The 17,205-nt window shown below is 40.7% G+C and overlaps 1 long non-coding RNA gene across 1 annotated transcript in view; it reads right to left on the reverse strand.

Moving 5' to 3' along the window:
- LOC122787795 overlaps positions 1-16,999 on the reverse strand; it is a 220,528-nt gene extending 203,529 nt beyond the window's left edge. The window contains exon 1 of the long non-coding RNA XR_006362599.1: positions 16,944-16,999. This is a non-coding gene — a long non-coding RNA (uncharacterized LOC122787795). The remainder of the gene's footprint in view (positions 1-16,943) is intronic.
- Between the last annotated feature and the right edge of the window lie 206 nt (positions 17,000-17,205).

The raw sequence follows: 17,205 nt of genomic DNA on the forward strand, positions 1-17,205 counted from the left end.
ACAGCTGCAAATGATAGGCAAGTTTCACAAACAAAGGTAAGTGCTATCACATGTACTTCTTGGACCATTTCATAGACATGGCTCAAATACAGATAAACAGGGGTGCTATAAGGTTAAAAGTCTCATCTGAATACAGTACGGTATGACTTATCTTACAGATGAATACTATCACTGCATTACTAACATGACAGACCACACAAAGAAGGGTGAGGGATATTCATCTGCAGCAGAAATGTGGCAATGCAAGTGCATTAATATCCCTCCCACTGTGGAAACGTACATGTTCGTGTCACTCTTGCCAGAGTTCAGTGATAGTGTGGCCTGTAAGGTGGTGCCGTACATCAAATAGGTGACACGGCCCGACAGCACAAATGTTCTGAACATGTTTGCAAGTTGTTGTTTGTCTTTTCGGCTTTTCCCGGTTAGGGGTCGCCACAGTGGAACTCCGGTCTGCTAATGATTGGCAGTCAATTTTTAAATTGCCGAGTTGCCAGCCCGACGCCCAAACTTCAGCAAAGGCATGCCCATTCACGCATGTTTTTCGGAGGCCATTCGACTGCAGGGAGGACATGCAGACTCCACACAGAAGGCACTCCAGCAGAGAATTGAACATAACCTCTTGCTGTGAGGCAACAACGCTACCACTGTACCACTGCATGTTTGCATGTAATTTGTTAAACTCACTCATGTGTGCTGTTTCACTAATGTATACGAGATGGAACATGGTATCAGGAAAGATAAGACAATTTCAGACCACAGCTGAGCACAGTGACATCAGGACAAATGCAAATACACGCTGAGAATAGCAGACATGATGTGATGTGGCCCCAGATGTACGGGGCTATCTTCCAGTACACAGCTCTCATTTTGGGACATATAAAATAAAAGACCAACTCATTCTGTATACTCTAGAAGACCGCTTCTCAACAATGGATGCAATCAACAAGCCCTTCGCAAACAGTGACGGACACACGTGAACGAATTCCTTTGCCAGAAAGGCCTCCATTGTATAGACTTGACCAACCACGGACCACAGTCCTTCCTGAAACACATCACAAAGCAAAGGCCCTTCTCACAATGGCTGCACAAACCATCACCTCACCCTAACAGTGCTGTGGCATGTGGGCACTGAGGGATGAGCGCACACAGTAGTAGCATGACATCCATGTAACTTTGTGGGGGTATGTGCACTAATGTATGCACTGATCCATGCTACAGGAGTGGTGATACTTTACAAGTTCCAAACCACAGCACAGGCAACATACAGTACAGACTGTATATATTCTTACTACGGGGTCTATATTAGAAGACCAACTGTTTAGGTGATCGAACACCTAAACATCGATCTTCTAATATCACAAAAAAATTCAAAACCAAATCAACGAATAAATCCACAAAAATGAGTGTAGAGGAGGCATACCACTTCTTAAAACCACCAAGCACGTTTTTTATTTTATAAACAATAAAATATATAAGCGCTTTCATCTCAATATTCCAAAATTAGAGACTTCAGATACAAATTTTAAAACAGCCCAGTTTGTTTTAAACCCTGTAAGGATGACATCATATCCTGAACAGACAAAGTTTAAAGCAACAGTATGTCCTAAAACAAAATAAGATAGCAGCAGTATTTGAGTTCAAAAATATATTATATATCATGGATATTTTAAAATGTTTTTTAAATATAATAAAACCAATCCATTTAATATAATTATAGTATTCTATTACCCCAGTAAATATGCTAATAAAATTAAACAAATGAAATTGTAAAACAGTAAAAGTAATGAAAAGTAAATGAACAGCTTCCACTAAGAATTGAACCCAGGACCTTCTACGTATGAAGCAGATGTAATAACCACTACACTATTACCTTCACATAACCTATTACTACAAGTTCAATGTCTTATAAGAGCTTTTAATTTTAAAAGGCTGCTAACAGACAGGTTGTCATTCAGTCCTGGCTAGTATATGGAATTCAATCTCAACTGCCATGCGAGTTCCAGTTTTTCTAATAGGTAGGGCCATGCCCCCCCACAAATTCTAGGTACCACACATTCCAATATAATGAACTTAAATTCATCGTGTGGAAACCCTGTAATATGTCTCGCTAAGGCATTCCCTTCCCAGCCATCTTGTATGTGTCCAAGATATTCACTAATTCTGGTTTTAAATTTTCTTTCAGTCTTGCCCATGTAAAAACATGGGCAGGAAACACAAATAGCACAACAACCCTCTCTGTAGAACATGTAAATTTGCCATGAACCCAGATATTTGTTCCGTTAATCTCCACACCTTTATCTATTTCAATAATATTATTACAAAATTTACACCTACCACATCTGTGCATAAACCCTTTATACTGCTCACCTTTCTGTGTCTCGAACATATTTATGCAATGTCCTTTTTTGTATACACAAATGGGAGCCTCTCCTAAAATGTCCCTCATAACTTTGTCATTCCTAATAAACTCCCAGTTTTTAGTTAAAATATTCTTTATGTAATTTGCTTCCCTATTGAATGTTGTTAAAAAACTATTCTCGTAGGACTTCGGTGTAGCTGATACACATATTGTGGTTTCACTGTTATTATTAATAGTGTTGAATCCTGTAGTTGTTAAACAGCCATTTTCTAGTGTTTGCACTACATTAGTGTTTTATAAAATAAATAAAATAGGGGCAAAATGCCCAGACCTTCTCTTACTGTTTACTTCTTTAGCAATTTGGTCCGTTAACGAACTTGGATAACCTCTCTTGAAAAACATTTGTTTCAGCAAATTACACCCTCAATATACGTTTCCCATACAGTTGTCATACGGGCAGCATGGACAAACTGCCCCTTTACAACTGCCCATTTTTATTTGAATGGGTGACAACTACTAAAATGTAAAAAAAACTATTGGAGTACGTATTTTTACAGAAAATCTTTGCTAGAAACCTGTTCCCAACATCATCCTTCGTTAAAAGGATGTCTACGTATGCTATACTCGTATCATTTATTGAATACGTGAATTTTAGAAAACTAGTATTGAATACGTGAATTTTAGAAAACTAGTTGTGGTGTTAATATATTCCAGGAAAGCATTCAATATATCTCTAGGTCCTTTCCACAATATAAACATATCATCCAAATAACACATGCATGTCTTAAAACTGAAAATATTCAGATGTTTTTAAATATTGGTTTTCCCACTCAAGCATGACAATATTGGCATATAGGCCCCCACAAGCGGAACCCATTGCCACTCCCTCTTTCTGAAGGAAATATTGTCCTTCAAATAATACGAAGTTGTTCCTTAATATTAAATCCAGCATCTGTTCAAAAGGATTAACCCTATCCTGTGCTAGATTTTTAGAACAGAGATATTCACAAAACCACTGTGAACCAATGTCATGTGGTATCACACTGTACAGGTTAACCACATCAATAGTGATCAACAGGTATTCTTTACTATAACTGATGTCGTTAATTTTCCTTAGAAAGTCCCACTAATCTATACAGACACTAGGGTCATCCCATACAAATTTATTTAATTCCTTTTCCAAATACTTTGCCAAGGGGTAGGTAATAGAGCCTCTGGTGTCCAGAATAGGCTGCATAGGTGGTTGGTACATATCCTTATGTATTTCTGGAATACCAAAAATACATGGGATAGTGGGAAAGTCTATTGTGAGGTAGTGCAACTCATTAATAGTGATTAAACCATCAATAAACATGTCTTGGATGAAACCTTTAATTCTCCTATAAGCTACATTCTTTTCATTCAAGGAGCTCATAGTGTGTGTGTCAGTGTTCAAGATCTCCTGCATCTTATTATTATAATCCACTTTATTCATAATTACTACCCCCCCCCCCCACCTTTGTCTGGTTTCATTATTCTCACTCCATTGTTATGGAGCAGGAATTCAAGCTCAAAATTCTCTTCTAAATTCAAGTTCATATGTATGCTGTTCCCATTCCAGACTTTTTTGTGTAACTCTCTTAAATAGAGTTCACACACCCTTTCATAAAAAAATTAAGGTGGGGGTGCAGTGGTGGACTATATGTGCTTGAAATCCTGAAAGGGTCACTAACGGATTCAATTTTATTAAACAGAACATTTAAATTTAATTTCCCCGATATAAACCTTTCAGTCCATTAATGTATGGACTAAATCAAAAGATCAGGAACAAAAGTAAACCCTTTTGCAAAAATGTCGCACATAGTTTCATTCAAAATCAGGTCTGAAAAATTGTACACTTTGAAATCATTCTCTGAACTGTTACATAATTTTAATGGTGGTAATGCATAATGGCCCCCTCCGTTATTCTCAGATATTAATGTCACTATCTCCCTCTCCAGGAGTTCCTGGTCATCCCTCGATTGTTGGACGTACCTCTCCTCAACTGGTAGTTGTTGAAATGACCCCTCCCCCGAGTTTGTTGGAATGTCTGCTGGTTCTTTATTCGTTCCAACCATCTTGGGGGGGGGGGGTGTTCTTCGTCACTCTAAAACATCTTTGTCAAATGTATCAAGGTCGTTGATTTCATCATTATTAGCCATACCATCATTGTTGTCAGACCCTTCCTGCCCTCTTTTGTTGTGTTACCATTCTTGGGATGGGGGCGGGGGGGGTCTAGGGTATGCTGTATGGTTAGCATAATCCTTCTCATCCCTGACAAGCTTTTTCAATTTTTTTATTTTTAATTAACATTTGTTCATCTATAGTCCAAAATATATGACAATATTCAAATTTGTTAGTAGAAAAAGCTGGGTTTTGGGTAACTGACTTGTCCATTAATGTTACTTCATTATTTAAAGTCTCAATAACAGTACTTTTTTGTTGTTGTGTCTTTCGGCTTTTCCCGGTGAGGGGTCGCCACAGCGGAACTCCAGTCCGCTAATGATTGGTAGTTGATTTTTACATACCGAGTTACCAGCCCTTCAACGCAGGTACGCCCATTCACGCATGTCTCCACGCAGAAGACGCTCTAGCGGAGAATCGAACCGGACAGCATCTTACTGTGAGGCGACAATGCTACTAACAGTACTATTGTAGTCAATTACCATTTGCATATACTCTAACCTAACTGTCAAAAGATTCAATAAGTTCTTCGTGAAAATCTGAGCCTGCAACAAGCCCAGTCGGATAACGCCACATACGAAGGCCCTTAGAAACAGTTCTTTGTTGTATACATTCCTTAAACATGTTGTCCATTTGCAATTTCTTTATCTTAAGTAGACAATGATCCAGTTCGCTCAACTGGTCATGTAAACTTGTTTTACTATTTTTACTCTCATTAGTTAAGCAACCATCATTCTTTAACCAGTCTGTTAGTGATGGCATATTAGATACATTCGAATTCACTACTACATTAGTTCTAAAACTGTCATTTACCTTTAGTTGTCCACCTTTTATTTGTGTGGACGGAACAGTCATCCCAACTGCTGAAGGTTGCCTTTCTGCTCTCTCAGTAGACTTAACACTGCTGCTGTATTACGTTGAATAGAAGTATTGAGACGAAAGCGCTTATATTTTGTTTACAAAATAAAAAACGTGCTTGGTGGTTTTAAGAAGTGGTCTGCCTCCTCTACACTCATTTTTGTGGATCTTCTAATATCGAACTGCACAATGTCGAATGTCCCAGGGAAACACGTCCCTTGGCCACAACACAAATAAATATTACTTTACATCTAAATTAAGTGGGGGGGCTTCATCCTCCCACCCCCCTAACTAAATATACCAACTCAGAGATCGCTCAATAGTAGGGAAATAGCAAACTCCGGCAACAGCCAAGGGAAAACTTTCCCTGCATTAAAATCGGCCATTCGCCATTTTTTGCTTTCAATATTAGAAGATAGATGTTTAGGTGTTTGATCACCTAAACATTCGGTCTTCTAATATACAGCCCTTACTACAAGTTCCTGTTCCACTCAAACATACAAAAAAAATCTAAAATGCACAACATATGGATTGTCACTACACACACTTACTATATGCATGCAACTGCTCAATTAAAGCAGCTTGAACTTTCTGTATCAGATCATGACTTTGGCTGCACTGTCCACAGTCTTAATGGAGGTGTAGTTATATTAACACAGTGAACTGTCCATATCTACTGGTTTGGTGCGTCTGCTAGTGTTGCTGCAACCACTGTGTTGACAGTCATGCTGCATACCACGACCATGACACATTTTGGCTGGCACACAATACGGAACCCCATCACAGGCATCAAAGGCCTGGAAGTGCATCTTATTGAGCAAAGGCAAGCTTGATGATATTCTATCTGGTGGCATGCCATGATGTATACACAGACATCCTTTGCCTGGATTGCAGACCTCAGGACTTCAGTGAGCAGCCCTGGCTGTAAAGGGTACTCATGTTGAAAAACACCGAAGTCGATTCTGTGGCATCAAAACATGAAGCCCAAACTACAACATAAATGACCAGAGTTTGACTAGCAGCCTGGGCATTGGAAGAGTCAACTGATAGGAGAAAAAATGAGAAAGCTATGCCTAACTGCCTCTCAGTGGGGCAACTTATGAAGTTTTTAAACCCTCAAGTCCTCAGTGGATTCTAGAAGCTGCTTTACAACACTTGTTTTTAAGAGAGTTTGTGTGTGGTGGGTGCAGCAGCTTGAGACTGGTCACCATGTAAGTAGGGACCACCCCTTGCCTACTCCCAAACCCTTCTGTCCAGCAGGCACATTCCAGCATGCAAGGGGAGTGGCTAGGGTATACCCACCCCCAATCAGTCACTAAGCAAAATGATGGCTAAGCTTTCCCACTGCTCTCCTGGAGTACCTGTTCAACAGTGGGATTCTGCAATAGGAAAGACTCTCTTGGAAAAGGGCCATGTAGGCATATCATTAAAAATCCCCAGGGACTGTAAAATGTCTTCAGGATGGGAAGCTGGTGAAAACATGCATTATACTGAAATGTATGCTGTAGGGTAAACCCAAATCATGCATGCTCATTGTGGGTGTAGCTTGAATATTGGGTGTACGCATTCCTTATGTTCTTAAGATGGCCACTTATTACCTGCACATTCTGAGTTGACTGAAATATTCTGTGGCATCCCCTGCTCAAGGAGCAAGGAATGCTGTATAGGTGAAAATCCACGAGGGCCACTGACACCTGGAATATACACTATGCAATAAAATCCATGCATTCCAGGGGCATTTCTCAGGGACACAGAGGCATTTTGACACATATGTCAGCAAAACAGACCCTGTAAGTCCAGGAAATAAAGGATTCTTGTTTGCTGAGGGTTGAGAAATACCTGTGAAATTCACAGTGCAGTCTCTTGAAGGCTCCAGCAGCCAGAATTATTATTGGCACCAGTCAGCATTTTAAGTTCCACTGATCACCCTCAGATGGCATATACCACCATATAGTGGAGCAAAAAGGTGGCAGAGGGATGGGAGTCCATAAGATGGTCCCAGTTGCTCCCAGGTGGTGAGATTAGTACACTACGTTCAGACATAGTATAAGCAATGGTAGATTCCTCAGTGTGCACATCTCTTGGACAGCAATGAGAGCTGTAAGGCTTCCACAGCTCATACCCACAATGATAAAGGATGATTCTATCTCCATATTATGACAACATCGAATACATGTTGCCGACATCCCACCAAACATGCACTACTATTTTTTATACGTGTCCTAATCTCTCAGATATACTCAGTCCTTAGTAAATGTTGGCGCTCTAGTGTTGTCTGGTTGCACACTTCTTCAGAAAAAGTCGGAAACAGGTAGACAGAAAGATAAAGCAGACATCTATCACAAAACGCACACTTTATAGGACAACATTTTTTTCTCCATGAGAAAAGTCATCAGGCCAGACTAAGAGCAGTCTTGTCAAAGGACAAGCTTTATCATCAGTATTTAGATATACATCAAAGACAAAGGAAACTACTCAATTTTCCCAACAGTTATCTCCTTTTTTTTGTCAAATTTCCTTTGAAACTGGGTCCACCAAGTAGCTGAAATATACAAGGAAATTCTACATGCATTAACTGCAAATGAAACAAAAAAAGTACTTACAACAGTAAGCATTAAGTTTCTCAAGCACAATACCTGGAAACATTCCAGGTTCAGCTTAGGGCAAGACCCATGATATCTTGTTAACTTATCTACGATACTTTCCAGTCTTGATTTACTCGAACTTGTGTGCTTTTAAATAATTGGTCAAAGACCACACTGAAGAAATCTCTTTCAGATTACTAAAGTTCCGTACATCACTTTGGTGGACTAAAGCAGGTAATGCTATACACAACATATTTTACTTATATGAGGTATTGTTATAAACAATACTTGTGTGCTTCAACATGCTTCTTTAAAAATTTATTTTTCAGAAATAGGTATTTTAAACAAAAGTAAAGGAATGGAAATGGGTGCAGCAATAGCACCTAATTATGTCAACTTACTCATGAAAATCTATGAAAAGAATTCATAGATCACTGAAATACAAAATATACAGGTTTCACTGGCATTTTTCCCCGATGAGAAAATGTAATTACATTAGAACAGTTTATGTGTAAACTAGTATTCTAATTTTCGTGGATTTTCTTTAACTTTTACATATACTACAATGGACTTCAAATTTAAAAGTATATAAAAATAATGGAAATATGTCAGTGGTGGTTTGTTACATTATGGTAGTATGCATGCAAAAGCTCCAAAAATAAATACTTAAGATCCAAGCAATATGCGCAAGAAGTTTAAGAGCTGATGATGTGGTATTCAAGAAAGATGGATAACCTGAAGTTAAAGGTTTGTTGAACAGCATCTTCAATGGTGGAAAAAAATTATGTATGCAGTGATGCTTAACAGAGACTACATAAACCAATTAAAGGTGTATGGTGAAGCAGTTAAGGCCGGTTACTAAGGTAAATAATGCTTTGGCTTTACCTTTCACTGTTGACACTCCAGCAGTTAAGAGATATTGTAAAAATAACACATTTTATTTAGCTCTGAAGTAGCAATGGGGAAAGTAAGTTACCACTAGCCTTTTTAAACAAAGGCTATCAACATTTTAAACAAGTACCAAACAATGTAAACTATCACACCACTAACACTGTAAACAAGAAAAAAAAAAAGAAAACCTCCCCATGTGTTTTTTGTCCATACTATACATTTAGAAAAACTGTTTCTCCTGATAATGTTTATTAAATGACAAAACTTGTTTACATGGCTGGGTCAGTCAGGTGCAGTGCATTATATATGAGGAGGACAACCCGCACGTTGAATGAGACAATACAGGAATGATCATGTTGAAGGAAGAGATTATCTTAACATTTCACAGTTGTATAGTACACCAGTGACCACCAGGACTTTTACAAGCCTAGCCGTGCAATCCACCTACCTAATCCACAGCTGCATGAGGGGAAATAGAGGCTAACACTGCTCAATAGCTTTCAAGTGCCTCAGTGACCTTTTTAAGTTCTAAGCTCAATCACTGACTATGAGCTCATAAACAATATGTTAAAGACCCACAGAGTCCAACATTAACTGCACTACAAACCAGTGAGAATAAAAGGTTATGTACTTACCATAGTGAGAATAAAAGGTTATGTACTTACCATAATGTTCTATCTGTGTTGTCCATTTTCATTCTTCAACTGATGGGTGTGGATCCAAAACTCTGATCCTTCTCTGCCATATCTTCCAGATCACTAAATCCTACAACTCTTGAGCTTCTCCCTTTACCCATAATGCCCCAATGTAATGTTCCTCATACTGAGTTTGCTGCCCCTATATTTAACAGGATAACCACTAACAGAAGAAGGTAGTGGTAGAACAGAAAAAGGGAAGCCGGAGCTCAAACGAGGAAAGTACAATTGTGTACACTTACCATAAAATGTAGATGTTCGAGTGTATTCACTGTTGCAGTCATTACATTTGGGTTACCTGCTTGCAGGTAGCCCTCAGTCGGCCTGATTAAAAAAGACTTCGGTCCTGCATCGGTTGCTGTCCCTTCTTCCATGACATCAGGTCATCAGGGGGTATAAAACATGCAGCCAATGCCATTACATCAGTTTTTCTTGCCCCAGACGTCAAATGCCCCCCTAATGCAAAGCAAATAAATATAAAAGTACAATGATATACCTCCAACAAAAAAGCAAATAAGCACAGTAAAGGAAAGTAGAGGTATATCCAAAAGAAGTTGAAGGGCTGGAGAGAGGGTAACCAGGACTGCAACAGTGAATACACTCAAACATCTACATTTATGTTAAGTATACACAACTGTACTATGTGCTTCTTGTTTCACTGTTGCAGTCATTACATTTGGGTAGATTCCCAAAGCTATGGTTGGCAGGAGGAATTTAGATAGCATTAGGACCAGCTATAAGGCCCTGCAAGACTGCAGTAGCAAAGCGAGCTCTGGATTTAGAGAAAATTGGCAAATGATAATGCTTGGTGAAAGTATGTACAGAACTCCAGGTAGCAGCTTCTAGGATGTCCCCGGCAGGGATACCGCTGAGAAAGGCTGTAGAGGTAGATGCAGCCCTGGTGGAGTGAGGTCTGATCCCCTGGGGGATAGGTTTTCCATGGTGCTTATAGCAGAAATTAATGCAATGGCCTATCCATTTAGAAATGGTTTGCTTTGAAATAGCCCTCCCCTCTGCCCCTGCAGCAAATGCCACCAGTTGTTCAGATTTCCTTTGAGGTTTAGTCCTGTCCAAGTAGAATCTAAGTTGTCTGTGCACATCTAAGAAATGCAGTATCCGTTCCCCTTTGTTCTGTGGATTGGGAAAAAAAGGTTGGAAAATGAATGGACTGATTAAGAGCCACACTGGATACTACCTTGGGCATGAAGGATGGATGGGTTCTGAGGGACACCCTGTCCGCATGAAAGATGATGAAAGGCTCCACTGCCATAAGGGCCTGTAATTCAGATACCCTTCTAACTGAAGTGATTGCTAAAAGGAAAGCTGTTTTCCAAGAAAGAAATTTTAAGTCTGCAGTAGCAGCTGGCTCGAAAGGAGGTAGAGTGAGTTTTTCCAAAACAAAGTTAAGGTCCCAGGCTGAGGTTGGAGCTCTCCTGGGTGGTCTCAGATTTTTGGCCCCTCTGAGGAACTGCTTGAGCAGTGGATGAGGGAAGAGGGGAGGTTCTGTGTTATAATAGGTGAAATGGCTGTGGCGTGGATTTTAATGGAGGAAAAAGACAGGCCCTTGTTAAGCATAGCATGTCAGTTAAGTATTGTAAAATCTGAGGTAAACTGGGCGCTGCTGTGCTCATTCCTTGAGAATGGTTCCAGGCACAGAATCTTTTCCATTTTTCAGCAAAAGATTTTCTGGTACTAGGTCTCCTTGCCTCAAACGATATCAATCACAAGTTTACTGAGGGATGGTAAAGGAGAGATTAGGTAATTAGCCAGGCTGCAAGGTTCAGTGTTAGAAGCTGAGGGTGCAGAATCTGGTTCTCCTGCTGGGACAACAGGGAAGGAGTCTGAGGCAGGTGCCGTGGGGATAACCGTGACACACTGCGCAGGAGGGGGTACCAGTGTTGGCATGGCCTGTCTGGAGCAATCAAAATCATCCTTGGTTTGTCCCGTTTGATTTTTAGTAGCACTCTGGTGAACACAGACAGAGGGGGGAAGGCATAGACTGACCGGTTTTTCCAGCTGAAGGACAGAGCATCCACTTTCCAGGCTTGTTTGTGGGGAGTCCTTGTGCAAAATTTGTCCAACTGGTAGTACTGGGGAGAGGCAAACGGGTCTATATCTGGGCTCCCCCATTTGTTTGTCATGCTGAAAATGATTGGTTCTAGTTTCCACTCATGTGAGTCCATGAGGTTTCTGCTTAGTCCGTCTGTCAGTGTATTTAATTTTCCTGGCAGGAATTGAGCTTGTAGGTGGCACTTAGTAGCTCAAGGCTGTGTTCCACCATGCCATGGCTAGTCTGCAGAGGAGGTAAGAATGTGTACCCCCCCCCTGTTTGTTTATGTACCACATAACAGTAGTGTTGTCCGTCTTTACCATTAGTTGTCCTGGAAGAATGTGGTCCTTGAAGGCTGTCATAGCATTCTGTACAGCTAACATTTCTTTTTGATCGATATGCAGTTGCATTTGACTTGGGTTCCATTTGTGAATGCACTTCTCTGCCAGGTGAACCCCCCATGCATAGTCTGATGCATCTATTGTTAGGGTTTGGGCAGCTGGGGGTGGTGTGAAAGGCAGTCCCTTGTTTTGGTGGCAGGCCTCTGCCCACCAAAGGAACTCTAGGCATAGGCAAGGTATGATAGGAATCATTGCTTCATAATTCTGGGAATGTTGACACCATAGGCTTTTTAGATACCACTGTAGTTTCCTCATATGCAGTCTTGCATATGGAATTAGAAGAATGCAGGAGGCCATGAACCCAAAGGCTTGCAGTATTTGTCTTGCAGATATAGCAGGGTTTTTGCGGCCACTTGTTTGAAGTAGGTTGTCAAATTAATTTGTTTCTCTGGCGTGAGGTAAGCCATCTGGGAAGTTGTATTCAAGCTTGCTCCCAGGAATATAATCTGTTGACAGGGTACCAGGTGAAATTTCTTTTCATTTATGGTGTACCCCAGAAAAGTTAGAACCCTCTGTACAAAGGCCAGATGATTCAAAATTATGTCCTGGCTTTCTGCCTGAATTAGACAATCGTCCAGGTATGGGTATATTTGAATATTTCTTTGCCTGCAAAATGGAGCTAGGCACTTTGTGAATACCCTGGGCGCAGTAGATAAGCCAAAGGGCAGTGCAGAGAACTGACAGTGCATGTAGCCTGCTTTGAAGCAAAGGTATCTTCTGCAAGATACCCAGACTGGATGTGCAGGTATGCTTCTTTTAAATCTAGTGTTGCCAACCAGGCATCTTTGCTTCCTAGAACAGGAAGCAACTGGTGAAGAGTCATCATATTGAATTTTGGAATCTCCAAAAAGGTGTTTAGAGTAGACAGGTCCAAGATAGGACGCCATGAATTGTCTTTTCTGGGTACCAGGAAAAGTCTCGAGTAGAAACCTTGTCCCTTTTCCTCTTCTGGTACCAAGTGAATAGCCCCCATGCTTAAAAGAGAAAGTACTTGTTTTTGGGCCTTTGCCCACTGATTTGGGGGTAGGTCCGGCCACCCGTTTGGTGTTGGCAACGTGTGGAAGTGAAATCTGTATCCCTGGGACACTATTTAAAACACATCTGTTCTGGGTAATGAGCTCCCAGTTCTTTTCATGAAGAGCAATCTTTCCCCCCAAAGGGGCAGTCAGTTGATAAGTGCTTGGAAATTTTAAAAGGAAGTCATTGAGAAAGTTTACCATGGGGGGGGTGGCGTTTTACTACTCCCAGATTTGGAAGTGGAGGCCCCCCACTGCTTAGTCCTGTCTGTCCCCTGGGACTGAAACTTGGGGTTTCTGCTGTGTCTGGGTTTGGCTTGAGAAGACCTAGAAGAGGCTGGAAAGGACCAATTTTTTTAGAGGGTCAGTGCCTACTAAAACTAGGAGGCTGAACTTGTAAGAAATTTTTAACAGTTTGCATAGATTTAGCTTTATCTTCCATCCTTTTAAGAAATTACTCAGCCTTGTTGCCAAACAGGTGGTCCAGATTTAAGGGAGCATCCAACAATTTAGCTTTAACATGATCAGGTACAGATTGCTCCTTAAGCCAAGCATGCCTTCTGAGCACAGACCCAGTAACAGCAGCCCTGCAAGAGGCCTCTAATGAATCAAAACCACATTGCAAAGTATGTTTTCCAACCTGTTCAGCAGAATGCATTAAATCTTGTAATTCTTTATTTTCTACACATTCAGGAATCAACATAATTTTCTGTTTAAGCAACCCAATAACATGTTGCTGATACTTTAACATATGAAACTGGAAGTTTAAACCCCTAATGGTCAAGGTTGCAGAAGTGTAAACCTTCTTACCCCATCTATCCAGCGACCTGGAGTCTTATCAGAAGGGGTAGGATTTTTAGCAGTAGAAGCCTTAATGCCCTTGGGCCCCTGTGAAACAGTCTCTGGATCCACAATAGTATTTTTAAAAAGGAACTTGTGTAACTCAGGGACCCTGTAGTATCTGTCAGGTTTTCTGGGAGCAGGAGGCAAGGAATCAGGGGCCAAACTAGATTTTGGAAAAGCAACAATGTCTAGTACAGGAGGAATAGCTAAAGGCCTATATGCTGAGGCAGGAGTAAGAAATCCCTGAGCCTCTTTTCAATCAGAAAAATCCTGGCTTTCCCAGTGGAAATGCTCCCTTAGAGTATGAAAGGTTTCACCAAAAGAAAAATCCTCTGGAGGGGAAGCAGAGGGGAAGCAGAGGGAATACAGTCCTCCGCATCAGAATCCTCATAAGTAGATCAGGGCAAATCCAGATCATCAGAAGAAATCAGAAAAAAACAGAATCCTGGTCAGAAGATTCATAAACAGCTTCAGTCCTAGGCCTCTTAGAAGGGGGGGGGGGGGTTGGCTACCCTTGATTAGAGTTAGTAGATCTTCAGCCATTCTTATCATTTGTTTTTTAGACATAGAGGCCTGAGCATGTGGCATGGTTTGAGATTTAGGCCCAAGTGAAGGAGGCGTCTGTTTAATATGCAAGTCTGTAGGCCTGAATACACCCTCAGAAGCCGGTGCTTGCACAGCAGCTCCGGACCCATCCAAGGTAGAGACATCCACGGGTTCCATAGCTGAAGCATCTCGCTGCATACTGGACTCCGAATGGGTCTCAGTAGAGGCCTGTGAATCAGAAGTAGCAGGTATCAGGGTCTGTGAAAGTGCCTGAGTACCGGCGAACTGGCGACTCACTTAGGAGAAGCGTCGTCGGCAGTTTTGGACCTCGGCGGCCTGTCTTTATCTTTGTGTTTTTTTGAAATCCTGGTAGTCGGATGGCTAAACGATGACATTTCTGGATAATTAAACCAAGAACCGAAATATTTAGAGGCAAAAATATACCAAAGACGGATAGTGCGCTGATTAAATAAAGCACAAAACTGACAGCAAGGTACTAGGCAAGGAATACAGTACGAATGAAAATCTTTATGAGGTATTTGCTATCCACAAGTAATGCAATTATTAACTTTTAATGACATCGGTAAGGAGCAAGAAAGTTAGCTTTAGTTGAAGACTTCGGTTCTGAAACTCGAAAAAGAAAATTTCAGGAGTCGGCCGACCGGCACTTTCGAACTGCTTCTGCTTCAGGCACCGCAGGCAAAACAAAAACTGATTTAATGGCATCGACTGCATGTTTTATACCCCTGCCGACCTGACCATCTGCATCTGTGCTCTGAAGAACTTCATCATCCTATCCACATCTGCTTCTGAAAGGCTTCTGAAGGACCGAAGCGCAGACATGAAGGAAGGAGGAGGTCAAGAATGCGTTTGAGGCGACTCCTAAGAATGAAGAGGGGGAGCCTGGCTGAAATAGGATCCAATGGAAGTGGAGCGGTATGAATCTGTGGAGAGCTTGCGGTTCAAGGTAACACATCTAACTTTAGGACCTTGGCATGGGACTCCAATGAAGGAGCTGAAGCCAAAGTTGAGGGACGTAACGGATACAAGGAGTCGCGAAAAAGGTCCTTAATTTAAGGATCACCTTTACCTTTTTCAGGCTTCTTATGTGTTTGAGCCCCAGCCACCGAGAAAGAGGATTTAGAAGCCAAGAGACACAGCAGAATCAACTTGTTTTTATGACCAATCGAAGCCCTAGAATTGAAACCAGAGCAGATATCAGTCTATATCAAGGTGGGTCAGACCCAAACACATTCCCTGCTGGCATCGGAATTTAGGATCTTACCCCCACAGGAAATATGCTTCTTAAACCAAAAAGGTTTTTCTGGGACCTTAACAGGGTTACCAACAAAAAGGCAGTAATATCAAGATTTTAGTAAAAAGGCTGAGAAGCGACATAATTGCACTATCCAACTATACCAACAGATAGACAAGGCTGTTTTATATAGACACACTAAAGAGAAAAGTGGGGGAAAGGGAAAAAAAGTACCAACAATGGTAGAGAAAGTACTCTAGGGATACAAAGGAATACCAACAATGGTAAGAAAGAAGCACCGAAAAGCAGTAACTTATCTTAAAGAAAGGGAGAAGCTAAAAATGTAAATTATGGGAGGGCAGGAGGAAGAAGATAGGCAAAATACCAAAAATATAATAACTCACAAAAGACAACTAGTAATAGGAAATTCGAAGATTACACCAAAAATGCTTGAGAGCTAGGAATCCGCTTCTGAAACCAATTGGTGGCAAACAAGATCAGAGGTACTTTTGGTTGGTATGACATTGTGGGTAAAGGGAGGAGCTCGAATATTCTAGATCTGATGATCTGGAAGAAGTGGCAAAGTCAGATCGAAGTCTCAGATCCAAACCCATCAGTCGAGGAATGAATGAAAATTACACCAGATGGAACATTCAAGCTGCAGAAACATCAGAAACTACCTCCTGACACAAATCTGCTGATATACATGACCATCCTGGATAATGATCAGTGAAAAGGAATACTAAAACCTTCACACTTGGTAAAACTCACTGCATCTGAAAATAATTACAATTTTATTATGCAGGTTACTTAACTGAAGCTATCAATATACTCATAATCAGTAGTCAAATACATGCAGTTTACTCAAAAGAAAAAAATATTATTAATTGATGTCATTGTGTATATTTAAGTACTGGTCGTAAGACACTACTAAAAAAATATTCACTGTAAATCACTTCATCACTCAGTATGAACACCACTGCAAGATGGCACTTAGAGTTCAAAGGACCAACCTTCCTAATCCCTGAACAGCTTCTCCATCCAAACACCCACCTCTCAACCCATGGCCAGGGCATGAAGTGCATTCTTTTGGTTTCTATCACCATATAAAATCAACTAAGACTAGTTACTTTGTAATCACTGCTTCTTCTGCAGGTGATAAACAAGAGTTGGTGTAACATAACCAAAGAACGCAGGTATAAATATAACAGTAGAAAAGTGAAGACAGAAACAAAGTTATACCATTCTTTTTCTTTTCTTCCATTCTTTCACATACTGCTTTCTTTCATTGTACACCTGCGAAAATAAATGAAGCAATAAGATGCATGTAATTCGCACCAAGAAACATGAAGTTGCCTGGAATGCCTTCTTACATGCAAATAACGTATCATTAACATTTATTGAAACCCTGACTTGCACATCACTGGACAATGCTCATTTACAGATGTCGCATCATACTATCAATAAAGATACGAGACAGAACCCCTCTCCTAGACTACACACT

This window comes from Protopterus annectens, chromosome 13.part0 (genome assembly GCF_019279795.1).
Source record: "Protopterus annectens isolate FY-2018-M chromosome 13.part0, PAN1.0, whole genome shotgun sequence".
In the NCBI taxonomy this organism is placed as follows: Eukaryota; Metazoa; Chordata; order Ceratodontiformes; family Protopteridae; genus Protopterus; species Protopterus annectens.